Source organism: Phoxinus phoxinus, assembly GCF_949152265.1.
Source record: "Phoxinus phoxinus genome assembly, chromosome: 9".
In the NCBI taxonomy this organism is placed as follows: Eukaryota; Metazoa; Chordata; class Actinopteri; order Cypriniformes; family Leuciscidae; genus Phoxinus; species Phoxinus phoxinus.
In genome coordinates this window covers 9,941,843-9,957,875 of record NC_136884.1, presented here as the reverse complement: position 1 = coordinate 9,957,875, position 16,033 = coordinate 9,941,843, and the positions used below count along the sequence as shown (strand labels likewise).

Here is a 16,033-nt window from a genome sequence, read left to right as displayed (position 1 = left end):
TCTGGAAACGTCTGGAGTTATGTGCACCAATCTCTAATCTGATTGGATATGGTCTCAACCTCCATGTTCACCCCACTCAACCAGACCTTTACTATTTCTTTTCCTTTTTCAATAACACTAGAGCATTTTTACAACCGTCATCTTGCAGAAAAACAAAGACTCAGGCTTTAACCTCCTCCTGTCTCTCAGTGCCAGAGGGCTCAATTGCCACCTTTATTACATTTCATCTCATTGCACTGTATCGCTTCTCTCAGTTAACGAGAAACCGTTCCCCTCCACAACTCCAGTACGTTCCCCCTGACCTTTCAGCGTTTGTCTCTGGGCTCTCTTAGAGGAAGGTTAGAGCGAGATGACGATTTTAAAACCTCTTCACAAAAATGTCACCTCACAACAGGTGCTAAAAGCGTCTGCCCTTGTTGAGTGATTTCTTGCCTTTTAGCCTTGAGCACAAGGTCATGGCAACAGCTCGGATTTACCACACAGCGGTCTGACTGGTTCTTATAACGGTTCTTTTTTTTTTTTAAAGCATCGAATGCTAAATCTAGTGCTGATGTTCCAATCTACAAGATCGTTTTCCTCTAAATCGGGTAATTCCGGAAAGTTCCGGAAGAATTCTTTCCAGCTGCAGATGCAGTGCAGGCCAGCTAATAAGAATGCAGGGTGAACGATGGTGGACTAATTCCTAGGATTGACTAAAATGGCTATTGACAGCTGCGGGGGAGCAGATGGAAGCAATTAGCATTATTAGTTGGTTGTGCTTTGTCCTATCTGTCTAAGTAAACATCTGTGAAAAGACAACGGATCCGGCAAAGGCTCCCGTGGAGTAAACAGAGGAAACCAAACAGTGATTTCAACTCAACTGAACGGAGATGCTGCAGACAGCAATGAGATCTGTCATCCTCGGCCCACACAGAAAACTGAACAGCTTTGAAATAAATATGATAAAAATATCAACATGCTGTCCGGGCCCATCTGGAGGAATGGAGACGTGATCATTAGCAAATTCACTAGAAATGTCCCAAAAAAAAACAGACATGCTGAATAAGGGCACTTTAACTTCTGAGAAAGTCTATTGTCATGCTCAATCCCTTGTGGTGTAGCTCATTTTCCAAAAGTACCCTTTCACGAGGTGCAGATGAAACATAAGAAAGCACAGCTTTGCCCGTCCACTGTAAATTTCTGTATCAGGGATAGAGCAGCACTGCCCTCCACTGCTTCTCTCTCTAACAAACACAACCCCTCTAAAACTATTGATCCATTCCTTTCCCATACCAAAACATGGGTTTAGCTTGAGTATTAGTCTTTCAGTGGCTGCTTTGGAATCAATTACCAGCCCAGGTTCATTTTGGAAATGGATTTCCTCGTGTGTGCAGCGATGCTTAATTTCCTAATAAATGTGTGACGCTCTGGCAAATGCATGTTTCAGATGAGGAAAAATTGGCTGTGGCGGAGACCATGTTCAAGTTATGATTACATTATTATGTTTGCATGTCTCAGACACAATTGGCTGTTTAATAATCTAATTATAGTTTTGTTGTGTGGTGAGATCTGACAAGTATTCTCACAGAGAGGACATCTATCATGTGGAAATAAAAACCGTTGGATTCAATAGAGGAGTAATGCGCAATCTGATGTTCCGGGTCTTGATGGGTCGCAGACATCAGCACACAATGATGCTAAATGCAAACAATAAAATGCAACTAATCATTAAATCATGCATAAGTAATGATCACTAAATAATCTTTTAAAGTTGGCAACTTGGCACGAAATGAAAATTCACCTATTTTGTAGATGCATGTTATAGATGAGGAGTTCTCAACTCTGGCCCTCGAAATCCACTTTCCTGCAGAGTTTAGTTCCAACCACGATCAAACTCTCCTTCCTATAGCTAACTTTCAAGTAATCCCGAATGCCTTGATTAGCTTATTCAGGTGTGATTGGTTAGGGTTTGAGCAAAACTCTACAGGAAAGAGGAACTTGAGTTGAGAACCCGTTATAGATCTTAATGTGAACGATTCATTCATGCGTTACTTTTTTTTGACCCCCTAATGTTTAATCAGAGTGTCATACCCTTAGTCTTCCTCTAAAAATGCAGACTTCTCTCTGGTGATGTATGCCGGACGATTTATCATTTTGTTTGCTTAAACCCTGCCCTTCCACAATCTTTTTATTTCAGTGTATCGCTCACATCAGCAGCCGATGTGTAGAACTAAGTCCCCACCCTATATTTTTTTTCATTATCCATTACAACATACTGTCTGTATAACAACATGTACAAAAGATCAGGGAAAAACAAAACCAGTTGAAAAGCTCATTAAAGCTTTATATGACTCATTATGCACAAACACCATAAAACAACCATAAACGATGTAGGGACTGACTGATGTGAGTGTAAATTGAAAATGTCCCTCGGAATATAGCAAACATTTCATAACATACGAGCCAGTTTGTCAATCTTAAAGCCTGAATGCCACACATTAATATGATTTCTGCATATTTTTATGCAGAAAAGCTTCAACAATCAACGGAGAGTAAAACTAGCATTTCTGCACATGGAAGAACGCCAGCTCTTGATTGCAACTGGCTACCTGTGCTTATTTTTGGTCAGACATATGCTCTAAATCCCTCTTAATCTGTCGGTCTCTCGTCACTTTTCCAATGCCGACAACTCTTTCTCCAATATGAACATCGCTGTAATTAAATTCCTTCCCCATCGCTGCAGTCAAACAGTGGAGAGATGCCCATCACCTGTGTCTGGTCACCCTCTCCCAGCACTGCTGTCCCTGTATGATAGAAACCCGTCTCAAACATCAATGACTGACTGTGCATTCATTTTCATGCTATTGATTAATATCAGGAAAGCCAACAGACATGGCCGCCACATCCTTTGGTAATATTATACAGTACGTGTACTGGGAAGAACGAGTAATATTGTATAATGAAAAGCAACAATGTTAATTTGAATATCAATGCAGATATTTTTCAGGTGCTTACAAAGGTTCACAGCCTCTTATAAGCCTTCTAGTGAGATTTCACCCTGCGACCAACAAAAACTTTGCATGCTGCTACAAGAACACAAGACGTACACGACCTGAGGCGAGGAGCATTTCTGCATCTACCTGTGATGAGCTTTGTGTATCTTAAAATTGTCCACTCATCCATATTCATGTATTTGCTATGCGCACATGTGGGCAGCGGTGATGAGGTGAGTCTCATTTGCATGTAAAGTGCTTTGGGTGTCTACAAAAGCTCCATACAGATGCTATGACTCATTTATTCAAATTTCACATGTTTAATCAATACATCGGCAATGAGTCTCGCAGACAGTGCCGGACCGCTTTGAGGATGCGTGTAGAGGTGAGTGTGTGCCTGATGAATTGTGACCTGTGATACAGAAAATAAACATCTATGGATGAGGATCCACTCGCCCGTATGTCACAGCTACCCAGCGAGAAGTGCACAGGGTTGTCGCGTCCCCGCTAAATAAAATCAAATTTGCTACCATCTTCGTACCCCCCACAACCCTGCGCACATTGCACTGTTCATATTTCATCTGCACGATAACGTTTCCTTCCACCCACTGGGTTTGAGATTAGAATGCAGAGATGGTCGGCACACGGCCGCTGTGAAGCAGATATGTGTGTCTAAGAAAGTTTGCAACACCATATTTTGTCTGAGCTCATTTCAATATATCCGCCCATATGGAGAAATCATCATTCACTCGGATTCTGTGGCGAAGGCTGGCATGGAAATGAATCAACAGCAGTGCCCTTTATGCAAAGTGCACCTTCTTCACATCCCTCTGTGTTAAAAGTACATCATTGTGGCAAGTTGTGTACATGTTATCCGTTCTGCTGATAGTGCCGTCACTCTGAGAGGTGAGAAGTTCAGCAAGTCGATGAGAAACCAAGCTTATCAACAAACTGACTGGTTCTGTTTTTGACAGAGTGCTCATCTACGGGCCAGAAAAGGGGGCGGGGCTTACATTTTTATTGAGTATTTAAAATGATTTTGGAATTCAAAGGGAATTCTTGATTCTGATTGGTCACTTTGGTTAAACTAGTCAGGTTCGTTGTGTGTGTGTGTGTGTGTGTGTGTGTGTGTGTGTGTGTGTGTGTGTGTGTGTGTGTGTGTGTGTGTGTGTGTGTGTGTGTGTGTGTGTGTGTGTGTGTGTGTGTGTGTGTGTGTGTGTGTGTGGCATATGTAAAAAAAACTTTTATGTTAGGTGTGATTAATTGCAGCACTAGTTTAAATATGTTTAATTCAGCAAGTGATGTGTAGTGTGCTATGTTGTAAACTGCACATTTTGGCAAATGTAGCCGATCATCCCAGCATTCTATGAAAAATGGGCACATATTGTGCTAGGTACATACACAATACATGGCAGAAATATTAAGAGTACTATTCTATAATGAACAGTCTATATACACTAATGTGACTGTGTCAAAGACTATAAAGATGGATTGAATGTTATGTTAACGTCTAAAATCTCATTAAATAATCATGTAAACACAGAAACCTTTTTCATGACTAGACATTACAATTAATGAGAGCAATTTTTCCATAATGTTTGTCCATTGATATGAGTTTTTTTAACTTAAATGCCTGCTAAGATAAAAAAAAATCAATTTCTCTTCATGAGAGGATGAATGTCACAATAAAAATGCATATCTCTGACTATAGCTTTCTGTGAGGCTAATGTTTGATCTGACATTTAACTATCAAGTTAAAAGTTTGACATTGTACCTCCTATTGGCTTCAAAACACATCAATCAATCCTGTCAGGGGAGGCAAGGACCTTCCAGTTGTCATTGAATGATACTTTAAATGATTAATAGCTGGACAAAAACCAATCGATTTTCATGGGAAAATGTGGTGTGATACTGAGGAAAAATGGTTGGCTTTCTCTCTTGGTCATTTAGATGGATAGAGATACAAACCGGGAAACAAAAAAGCACCTCAGCAAGGCCTGAAGACAAACCAGTCATTCAACTGGATGGGTAAAGTTTGTCAAGACAAACTTTGATATTAGCTTGACAGCCTTGTCTGAAAGTTAAAAATGATTTTAAAAGCTTGAAAGTTTTATAGGTCAGACCATCAGTCGGGCAAACAGACATAGAAATACCACCAAGCAAATAGACATAAACGGTTATATAGATGGGGCTTGGAATGGAAATGATGCTTTTTTTCATGCCAAGAAGAAATGCCAGACTTTACAAGAAGCAGTTTAAGGAGCTGGTAGCTCAGCATGGAATGCTATGGCCTTTCAGACACGAGAAGTTTGGGTTTGAGTCCAGACTATGACACACGCTGGGGTGATTCACTTATCATTAAAGGTTTGGAACAACATTTGTTTTAAGCATCCTTGCAAACAGGGGGACTGTTGTAGTTAGGATTACTATTTAAACATTGGCCAGTAAATTATCTAATTTACCCCCCCTCAGTGGGAAATGCACAGGTCAAACACATGATGGCGCTGTTTTCGGTTGCCCCTGAGCAACTCATACACCTGGAGAGCACTATTTTTAGTTGGACTGTCTTGTGTGCTGCTACCAAGGGGTAGGATAGACTTTTTACAACACCAATTTCCTGATGTTGGGATTGGTTTCCCAGAATGCATTATGTCATGAATAAATCATGAATGACTGCCCCTCATTGTTCAAAGTTTATCCTGTTTACTGGATTATTTGCTCCGTTGCTCTGTATTGTTGTTGTTGTCTTTGCGTTAAGTCAAATGAAATCAATTATGTGTTCTTGTGTCGCCATCTTTGTGTTCTGCTGGGTTCAGTACACACTGATTCATTTCTACATTTGTGTCTCAAGGTGGCGCTCTTAAAAGTTCAGTGACATCTTCAAAATTCGGTATGTAGAGCATGTGGGAAAACCAATGATTGGGATTGGTCAAGAAAGAGTCAATTTTCCTTGAGGCTAATTGAGACTGGACACCAGTTAGTAACAAGCACCGATTTATTTATTTTTACATAAATTAGTATTGTTTTCTTTGGTATCTCTGTGTGGAAGAACATGGCATTTGGACAAGCTAGAACATAATGTTTCGATTATTTCTTCAGCATCATTTAGACAAAGCATTATGGGTTATACTCCGGGTTCAAACTACACAAACATGACTTTGAATCACACAGATACATGTTTTAAACTAGCCTAAGTTAGTTCATACAAATGTACACATCAAATAATGTGCCAGCATCTGCTTGGCAATTCAGTGGCGTGAAAGATAACTGTTTGCCTTCCAACACAAAAGTCTTGGTACAAATGGCAATTTTTTTTGTATATTTTTTACATGAATAACAGAAAGAAAGAAAAAAACTTCAGGCACAGTAATTTAACGCATAAAGTCTTAAAAGTGTTTAAAATTTGGAGTCTGATGTTCAAATTCTCCCATTGCTCATTAAATAGTATCATCATATTAAACAACACATCCCCAAAAATCTCATAACATTTAAAGTTTCTTTTATAAAAAAATAAAAAAAAAGCATAGAAGTTTGTGTTTACACCCAAAATAATGCCACTGCTGCTTGTGAAAGATCAACTGGTGTTGTGGTTAAATACAGATCTTTGACAAATGAAACTGCATTGATGCATGGGTTCAAATCCCACAAAAAAAAAAAAAAAATCCTTTAGCTTAAGTTCATACACATATGTATACAAGTACATGAATTTGCTCAGCAATTTAGTGGCACAAAGGGTAATTGTTTGCATTTCAACATGAAACGCTTGGTTCAAATGCCACAACATTTGACCCTTATTGTATATCAAATAAAGCAATGAGGCTTCACCAAAGTAATGCCACTACATCTTGTGACTGCCCGCTCGGTATTGTGGTTAAAGGCAGGTCTTTAACAAAAACCTATCACTCAAGAATGGGTTCAAACCCCACTGCTTTACTAACGTTTTTTTTTTTTTTTTTACCCTAGCCTAAGTTCATACACACACAAGTACAAGGACCTGCTCAACGACTGGCACAAAGGATAAAACTGTTTGCCTTCCAACATTAAACACTTGGCTCTAGTTCCACATTTAGAGTATATTTTATATAAAACAAAGCATAGAGGCTTGTGTTTTCACCCAAAGACAAGACTACACTTTTAGGAAAAGACCAGCTGGTGTGGTGGTTAAAAACAGGTCTTTGACAAACAAGGTCACACTCACAACACAAGTGTGGGTTCAAATCTCAGATGCAAAGCTTACACATGCATTTACAAGTACAGGAGAGTATACAGCAATTCAGTGGAGCAAAGGATGATTCTTTGACTTCCGCCATGTCCTTTATAAATCTGCTTTTATATAAAACAAAGCTAGAAGTTTGTGTTTTCACCCCAAAAACTCCCAACAAAGACCAGCTGGTGTGGTTAACAGCAGGGCTATGACAAATGAAAATGCAGCACAAGTGTGGGTTCAAATCCCAGATGCCATAATATCTTTTTAACCTAGAATAAATTCATATACAGTTCTACAATTACTAGCCACTTCCCAGCAAATCAGTGGCGCAAAGGATAGTTTATCATTTTCCAACTCGGTTGGTTCAAATCCCACATCCTTTAGAGTTTCTTTTATATAAAACAAAGCACAGAGGCTTGTGCTTTCACCCCAAAACATGACACAACTCAACATGAAAGACCAGTTAGTGTGGTGGTTAATGGCAGATCTTTGACAAACAGGACTGCAGCACAAGTGTGGGTTCAAATCCCACAAATGTAACTTTATACACATTTACTTCTACAAGAAAAAGCAAACACTCGGCAACTCAGTTGTGCAAAGGATAATTGTTTGCCTTCCAACGTGAAAGTCCTGGTTCAAAATGCTGCTACTTTTAAACTCATGATAACCATTGTATCCATTATCCAACAAAGGACTCAAAAATACAACACTTAGGTTAATGTGAAAGCCATGATGGCGCAAGTGGCTAAACACACATTAGTTGAGAATATGGCTGGGACAGAGGCTGGGTTCAAATCCCAACTCAAGTTGGGGTAACACAAAAAAACACTCTGTTGGCAACCAAAAGAAACCTGGAGCAGTAAAGCAAGAAGACAGTGGGATACTGAGGTTCAAGCCAAAAAAAAATCTTCTTTTTTTTTTGGTAAAACTAAAACAAGACATAGCAACTAAAACCTGCAGAGAGGAGGATTTGAACCCAAAACCCCAGAGTGGATGAGCTCTCATACCATAAGCTTTAACCACAACACCATTTCCATCTCACAAAGTTACTACAATTTTTGCAAATGATACACAATTTATACACTCACGCAAGCCAAAAATAAATAAATAAAAATTAAAAAGCATTTGAAAATGAATGCTTAGTCGTAGATGAAAGCAGGAAAATCATGAAGCAGAAGGAGAACGTCAGAGCTTCCCACAACACCAAATGACTATTAACAAAACACGAATACAGTAGACTGTTGCAGTGACACTATGCAACAACATCAACAAGGAAAAAACACAATTGCATATTATTCTACTTTATACTAGGAATATGAGCCAGTGATTCTCATCAAACTTTTAAGGGAACGCGCAACAACTACAGATTCACGTTCTACTAAACAGAGTTCAGCAAAAGAACAGCATGTAAACAAAGTCTGTAATAAACCTTCATAAATGTTCTGATTGCCTTCATATCACTAAAAATGACAAATATTTGTACAACCCTGCTATAAAACTCTTTTTATAGCTGTACTACACATGTCTTTAATACAAAAGCAAGAACTGCACAAACAAACATAGACAGACACTGTGTAGTAAATCAATAATGTGTTATGACAGCACGTCTATGATTCAGCCAAGTAATCACTTATCACATATGCTTGTATCACATATCACTATCACATATATTCTGTATTTCCGACCATATCACACCCTTGCAAATGTGATATTGCTATTAGTACACATTTTGTAAATAGCTGAGTGAGGAAACCCAATTCATCGTTGTGCGTAGAACTTCTTTCTTTTCAGCATTTGCTGCTGTTGCTAGTTCAAAAGCCTTTGCTACAAACTTGAAAATGGCAGAAAACATTGTGTAATATAGCTTTTATACAACAGAGTAATTTATAGTAAGGCAATGCAGAACAGAGACAGCACTGTGACGTTTAATTCCTGAGTGATTCAGTGTTTTGAACGAATCGGCTGAATGAATCATTCAATGTCTCACTCATAGATATTATATAGAGACTAGATGCCCTATTGGCTGCTGGGCACCGAGAAATACGGCCGCCATCTTAAACCGGTCGTACTCCTAGTTTCGTTGCTTAGCAGCAGTGAGATTCCAGAGCACTGTGGAGCATTTTCCTGTTCTAATCGGCGGATCATCGCAAATAGGGCCCGGGATTACTTTTCACAAGTACATTTTAACATTACCGTACTTTTGGTTGTGTTTTGTGAATAGAATATTACCAGATAATTGAGAAGGAGCAAGGATCTTTGATATTACTGTACAGAAATCGTAGCCAGCTAACGTTCTAGGCTAGGTTTACTGCACCACTCGGCATGGAGAGGTTGGGTAAAGTCAGTTTATAACTTACTGTCTATGGGTAAAGTAATTATTACAAGAGCTTCTCGGTTATCAGATACAAGCATTCAACGGCCATGTATCATACAAATATAGGTTATTTGTGTTTGCGCACGTGATATCAGGAAGCAATGTAATAATGTTAACTTACCTGTGTAATACACACATGACGGCGATGCGCAAATCGAGTGTGTGTGTGTGTGTCACAACTTATTAAAATATCTTACTTTACTGCAACTATCTGTTACTGCTTCTTTATCATATTTATAGTGTGTGCTTTATAAAATACCTTATATCCTGTATGGATATAAGGTATTTTATAAAGCACACACTATAAATATCACATATTTTGATTTTGGACGTCTGGTCACTTTATATCTTTATTATTACTGTTAAGCCTACTATGAATATTAAAATATGCCGAACCATGTGTCCTTTATCATATTTATATTGTGTGATTTATAAAATACCTTATATCCTACATCACATATTTTGATTTTGGACGTCTGGTCACTTTATATCTTATATCAGAATATTATATTACTGTTAAGCCTACTATGAATATTAAAATAAGCCGAACCATGTGTCCTGTATCATAGCTACATGAATGACATTTGCAGAAAAAAAACCTGCGTGAAAATCAGTTCGGTCTTCAGTGAGTTATGATTAATTAAATGCGCTGACAGCTCATTGCACCTGCCATACAGATTACACTGAGTGGAGCGGGTGACCGGTTTAAGATGGCGGCCCCACGGCTCGACCGCGCTAATAGGCAGTAGCGGTCGATAGGGCGTCTATCTATATGATGTCTATGGTCTCACTCATAACGAGTTACTGACGTAATTATGTGCATTCACTGGAAACGAGGAAATACAGACAATCAAAGTGATACAAACAGTGACAACTCAATGGAAAGACAAGAAATTATTTATTGACATAATTTCACGAAGATATGACGCATTTTAATCTCATCAAATGCAATTTGCACTGCACAGTTGTTGTGCCGTGCGTCTGCCGCAAGGGCGCGACTCTGTTGACAGCAGTGCTGGAAACACTGGCATAGAGTAAAAAGTCGATTTTGAGGGAATCTATGGATAAGACGAAGACGTGTTAAAAAAGACATTTCATCGTACAAATAGGCCTTTTAAGCAGTCTTACTGCTAAATGAAGCGCGTGGAAGTGGATAAGCTTTAAGCGTAAATATACTTACAGGTGAGTCGATTTGCTGTTCCACTTTATCGCAGTGTGCTTGTCAGACTGTCATTTGTTTACTTAACGTTATGTTAATGACATGCTGTTCTAGGCGTTGGTGGTCTTGTTGGTAACTAGACGTTTCTATGTAGAAGTAAGAACCAGTTTTATTAAATATGACAAATGTCTCTTAACCTAAAATCATAAAGCCCCAGTGCCCCACCCATCAGAGACCGATTCACAAACGAACGACTCTTATGAAGCGGTTCCTTTTAGTGAATCAGAAACATACCTAACAGTCCGATTCCCTAACGAATGAGTCATGTCTCTGATCGTTAGTGAGTATGCCTACTACAGGCTGTACATCGTACTTGCTGACTGGTTGTTCATGCGTGAAGAAGACAAAGATACACGTTATGCTCTTTGTCTAGTATAAAATTAAGGAATTAAAGTATGTGTAATGCTAGTTAGTGTGATGTTTTTGTTGTTGAAAAAATTAACACTTTTAAAAAGTGACAGTAAAGATCTTTATAATGGTACAAAATATTTATATTTCAAAAAAATATGCAAAACATGACGATTGAGAGATGAACAAATACACATTATCCAAAGCCTGATGTGTCATATTTGATACTCATGTTTCAACATGATTTTTCTAAAAATAAAAAAAAGAATATTAATCAAGTAAACCTAACCTTGCTTCAAACCAGTAAATGTTTATCTTGAATATTACTAACAAGATTAATTGTATTCGTATGTTTACAATCATTTAAGATTTCTCAGGAAAAATACCACATGTACAAAAACCTGAATGACACTAAAATACATTTTACTTGTTAAAAAGTATAAACTATCAATCAGACAATGGAAAGCATGTAAAAAAAAGAAAAAAGAAAAAAAAATTGTAAAGCAATTAATTAAAAATCTGAGGAAATATGTTGTTACTGTAAACTCACTACCTATGAGAATAAGTTGTAATGCAAACACAAAGTTTAATAGTAAAAAATAAAGCCAGATGATGTTCCTGAATGAATCACGTTCTTGAATTAATCAGTGTTTTGAATAAATTGAGTAAATGATTCAATGACTCACTTTTGAAGTCAGTCACTTTAGTTGCTAAATTAATCGGTTGAATGATTACATGATAAAGTCACTTTTATGCCATCTACTGGACTGACATTAGTGACATCACATTAGCCAATCTAATTTGAAGACCAGAACTGATTGTTGTATAATTTAAAACAATTTCAAATTAAATACAGATCTTTAGATGATTAATGACAACAAATGTCTTTTAACTGAAACATCTTATTTAAGGGTCGTTGATGTTTCCCTCATTAAAAAAACATTGTTCCCTTCATTTCGGTTGCATGAGATTATGTGACTTTTGTAACATTATTGATCTAAACACAAACAAAAAAACTGGGCTTGATTTGGTTGTTTTAAAGGTAGGCTACGTAAAAAAAATAAAAAAATAACACTCTCTGAGTCTTAGGGTTAAGAATGGACCCCACATTGAAAATGAAGTTTTTTTATTTAATTTAAAATTTTCAATAAAATCCATAAATCTTCACGCATAAATGAAGGCCTGGTACTAGAGCACAAATGCAATGTGGAATAAACATGCTCACTCTCTCACACACAAGCAAGTGTAACGGAGGCCAGCTAGTAGTTGCTGTGCGAGTAAACCTGACTCCTCTGATCTCAATAGGCGCTCTAGCGACAGACGCTAGAGGCTGCAGTCTTTAGCACTCCTTGTTAGAGTGCCTGACTCTCATGCCGGAGACCCGGGTTCGAGACCCGCACGGAGCGGGGTGAGAAGGACCCGGGTGGAGGAGTTACACAAACACTCACAGAGGTGTGATTGTGACTGCAACAGACAGCATTTGTATAGAATTTGGCAAACAAACTCAGCCACAAATGCAGATATGAAGGGGTGAGACCTATAACGCATGCACAAACTCCTGCTTATTGCCATTGGTTTAATTTAAATATTTAAAAAATAATTTCTTATTCTAAAGTTAGTAATTTTTTTTACATTTGGTTTATTAAAATAAATCATTTGTGAATACAATCTGATGCTTTTGTTACAGTATGTGGCATGATTGCAAAAACGCAACGCATTATTTCTAAAACTGTACTTCCTACATGTTTTCTTTTAACCAGCAGATGGCAGAATTCTGCCTCTAACACCTAAATCAATATCCAGAAACAACTCATTAATTTAGATCAACATTCAAGTATTTTATTTTATATTCTTTTCAGAAAAATTTAATATGCAAGCTAATGGTGTAGTTGACTGTTTTTGTGGTAAAAAAGGCAAAACAAGTACCACATATCCACCAAAACACAGCATAAATGTTTAGTTTAGAAGTAAATAAAAAAACGATATATCAGACGGACCCCAAAGACCCTGAATGTAAAGGGGAAATGAGGACCGAATAAGGCTAAACATTTTTTGCAAACGATGACTACAGAACTTCTGTTTTAGCAACCACATTTAGCATGTTTTGAAACGCGGCTCATGTGAGGAATGGAATTGTTTGAGCTGTACTCTACAGGTTTATTAGTCTGAAAATGGGGGTTGCTTCAACAAAGCAAAAGTCTTAAGATCACGTGCTTCGACATCAAAGGGAGATGCTCCATTAACGTCACCGGAACTTGCGCTACGCCTGCGTCCTACGTCATATGCTGGAACACCAGTCTCTCATGAACGCATGCACGACAGTTAGTGGAAGTTTGTAAAGTTTTAAATATGGATATTTTTCTCACACAAGTGCATCGCTTCACTTCAGAAGGCCTTTATTAATTCCCCGGAGCCGTGTGGAGCACTTTTGCGATGAATAGATGCACTTTTATAGACTTCATCAAAACAGAAACAGCCATTCACTGCCATTATAAAGCTTGGAAGAGCCAGGACATTTTTTAATACTTGAGGTTGAGTAAATCATGGGCTAATTTTCATTTTTGGGTGAACTATCCCCTTAACTCTTTTAACATCAAGCTAGTCACACGGAAGTAAAAGTTGCATGACCAATCCCTTCTCTGTTATGTGTGTTGACCTAAAACTTTGACTTTCCGCAACTTTTTGAAGCAACCAAAATCATTCAGATATCAAAAGCCGTTGCGATACGTACGGTACATTTGCGATAATTCCAATATATCGTGATCGCCCAAACACCCATCCTCTGCCTTTGGGGAAAGAATATGTGCAGCCTTTTATTCTAGCGTCTCCCTTATATTTTGGATCTATTGTCATCTTACTCCCCTCTCACTTCAACTCTCACAAAATAAAAGAGAACTGGTTATAAAGGCAGCGCTCCCACATAAGCAGACAAATCAGTTTCACCTGTCTCCACTCTCACTGCACAAAGACTCTGAGGACTGGGGCATACATTTGAACAGCCGTTTCATGTCTTCATAAAGAAATGTATGAAAAGATGACTTTTCACCTGCCTTTAATTCATCCAAGGCCAAGTTATAAAAATAAATCAATTTGTAAAAATGGGTCATTTTTAATATATATTACACTTTTTATATTCTTCCTATTATTTTAAGGTCAAAAATAATTGAAATAAATTAACAAATTAATATTTAACTGCTCAAAAATTTCAGGTCAGTAAGATTAAAGAAATTAATACCTTTATTTAGCATGAATACATTAAATTGATCAAAAGTGACAGTACAGACTTTTACATAGTCATTTTACACCGTTTTTACTGTTTTTTATTTTTATTAAATAATTGCAGCCTTAGTGAGCATAAGACATTTCTTTTAAAAACATACCAACCCTACATTTTTGCACAGAACTGTATATAGATTTAAAGCGGAGTTTATTTAAACGGAAAGACTGCCTCTCTAATCTTTCAAATATCATAAGCCACAGGAGCAGAAGTGATATGCATATGTCTGCCAGCAGTATGCCACAACTCTCAGCAGATTGGAACATATCACACATCTAAACATATCCGAGACGGTCTGAAAACGCTATAAACATGCCTTTTGTCCTTATACCACAGGCAAAAAAAACAGGGAAAAGCCATCACTTTCAGCAGTTTGAATGAAAAGCCTGACAATACATGAGCACATCAGCTCAGTCTAGCCTTGCTGCACAACAGGATGCTGCAGTCTCAGAAAACACAGGTGTTATCTCAGTGAAGAAAACCTCAGGCAGTCTGTATTCTTATCAGATTACCCACAATTCTTTTGGGCACATGGAGGAATGTTAGGAGACAGAATGGAATGGAGGAGTCCAAATGCCTGAGGAAGTGAGATAATTGTGTATTGTACTTAACATCCACTGTAGCAGCCTGTGCAAACAGACCGAATCAAAATACTGATCGATCCAGCATAGTTGAAGCAAGCAAACAGACCTCAAAAACCTTCATTCCTGCAAGTACAATATGGAGTAACATCTTTGTTTATGTCTTTCCTCTACAGAATAAGAGATGTTTGGACTGTTACATCCAGCAAACAGAAGCAGAGCTCTGGGACGTCTGGACAGACATTCACCGTATGATGGACATCTGCCCAGGCACAGGTAAGGCTTCTGACATGTTTGCGTGTAAATGTGTAGGTTACCATCATTTTCCTTCTGAAGGGCCGGTCCTTTGAAGTAAATGATGGTAACCTAAGTAGGGGGGGAAGGAACGGGGAATGAATTTTTTTTTCTTGCCATTTTCATTTTTTCCAGACAAAAGCATAACCGCTGCTGGACATCGTGCGGGAGCTCAGGGGGGGACACCATGATCCCCCACGCCTTCTCACTCACACCTCAGCATTCATTCATATCGCAGAGATCTGGCTGGACTCGAACCAGCAACCCCTGAAACCGTGAGGCAGCGCTCTTACCTGTGAGCCACAGATCTCTTGTCTGGACATGTGAAGGAACTTATATTTCACTATCCAGCAAAGTTACTAAACCAGCTAAAGATACATGGACATGACAGTTTTTGCATTTAGGATGATGTACATCAAACATGCTGAGGTGGGATTTGAACCCACTACTCCATCGCAATCTAGTCCACAACTAACATGTGTTTAGCCACTCAGCCATTGTGACTTTCTCAGTTGGAGATGACATTTGGGGGCACTTTGTTGGACAGAATGACAACAATTAGACTTAAGCAATAGTGAGATTTGAACCCATGACTCCATCACAACCTTGTTCACTATTAACATGTGTTTAGCCACTGAGCCACCATGGCTTTCACAATGTGAGATGATGTTTTGGCCACTTTGTTGGACATAATGACAACAATTGGCCTTAAGCAAAGGTGAGGTTTGAACCCACAACTTCATCACAACCTTGTCCACAAC

The 16,033-nt window shown here is 38.3% G+C and overlaps 2 long non-coding RNA genes across 3 annotated transcripts in view; one reads left to right on the top strand and one right to left on the bottom strand.

Annotated features, from left to right (window-relative positions):
- Window positions 1-16,033, bottom strand: part of LOC307003949 — a 68,789-nt gene that overhangs the window by 8,294 nt on the left and 44,462 nt on the right. The gene's annotated exons all lie outside the window — the stretch shown is intronic.
- On the top strand, window positions 10,595-15,544 carry LOC307003948. The gene is made up of 3 exons (XR_013798891.1): window positions 10,595-10,735; window positions 15,155-15,254; window positions 15,408-15,544. It is a non-coding gene; the product is annotated as an uncharacterized lncRNA (long non-coding RNA).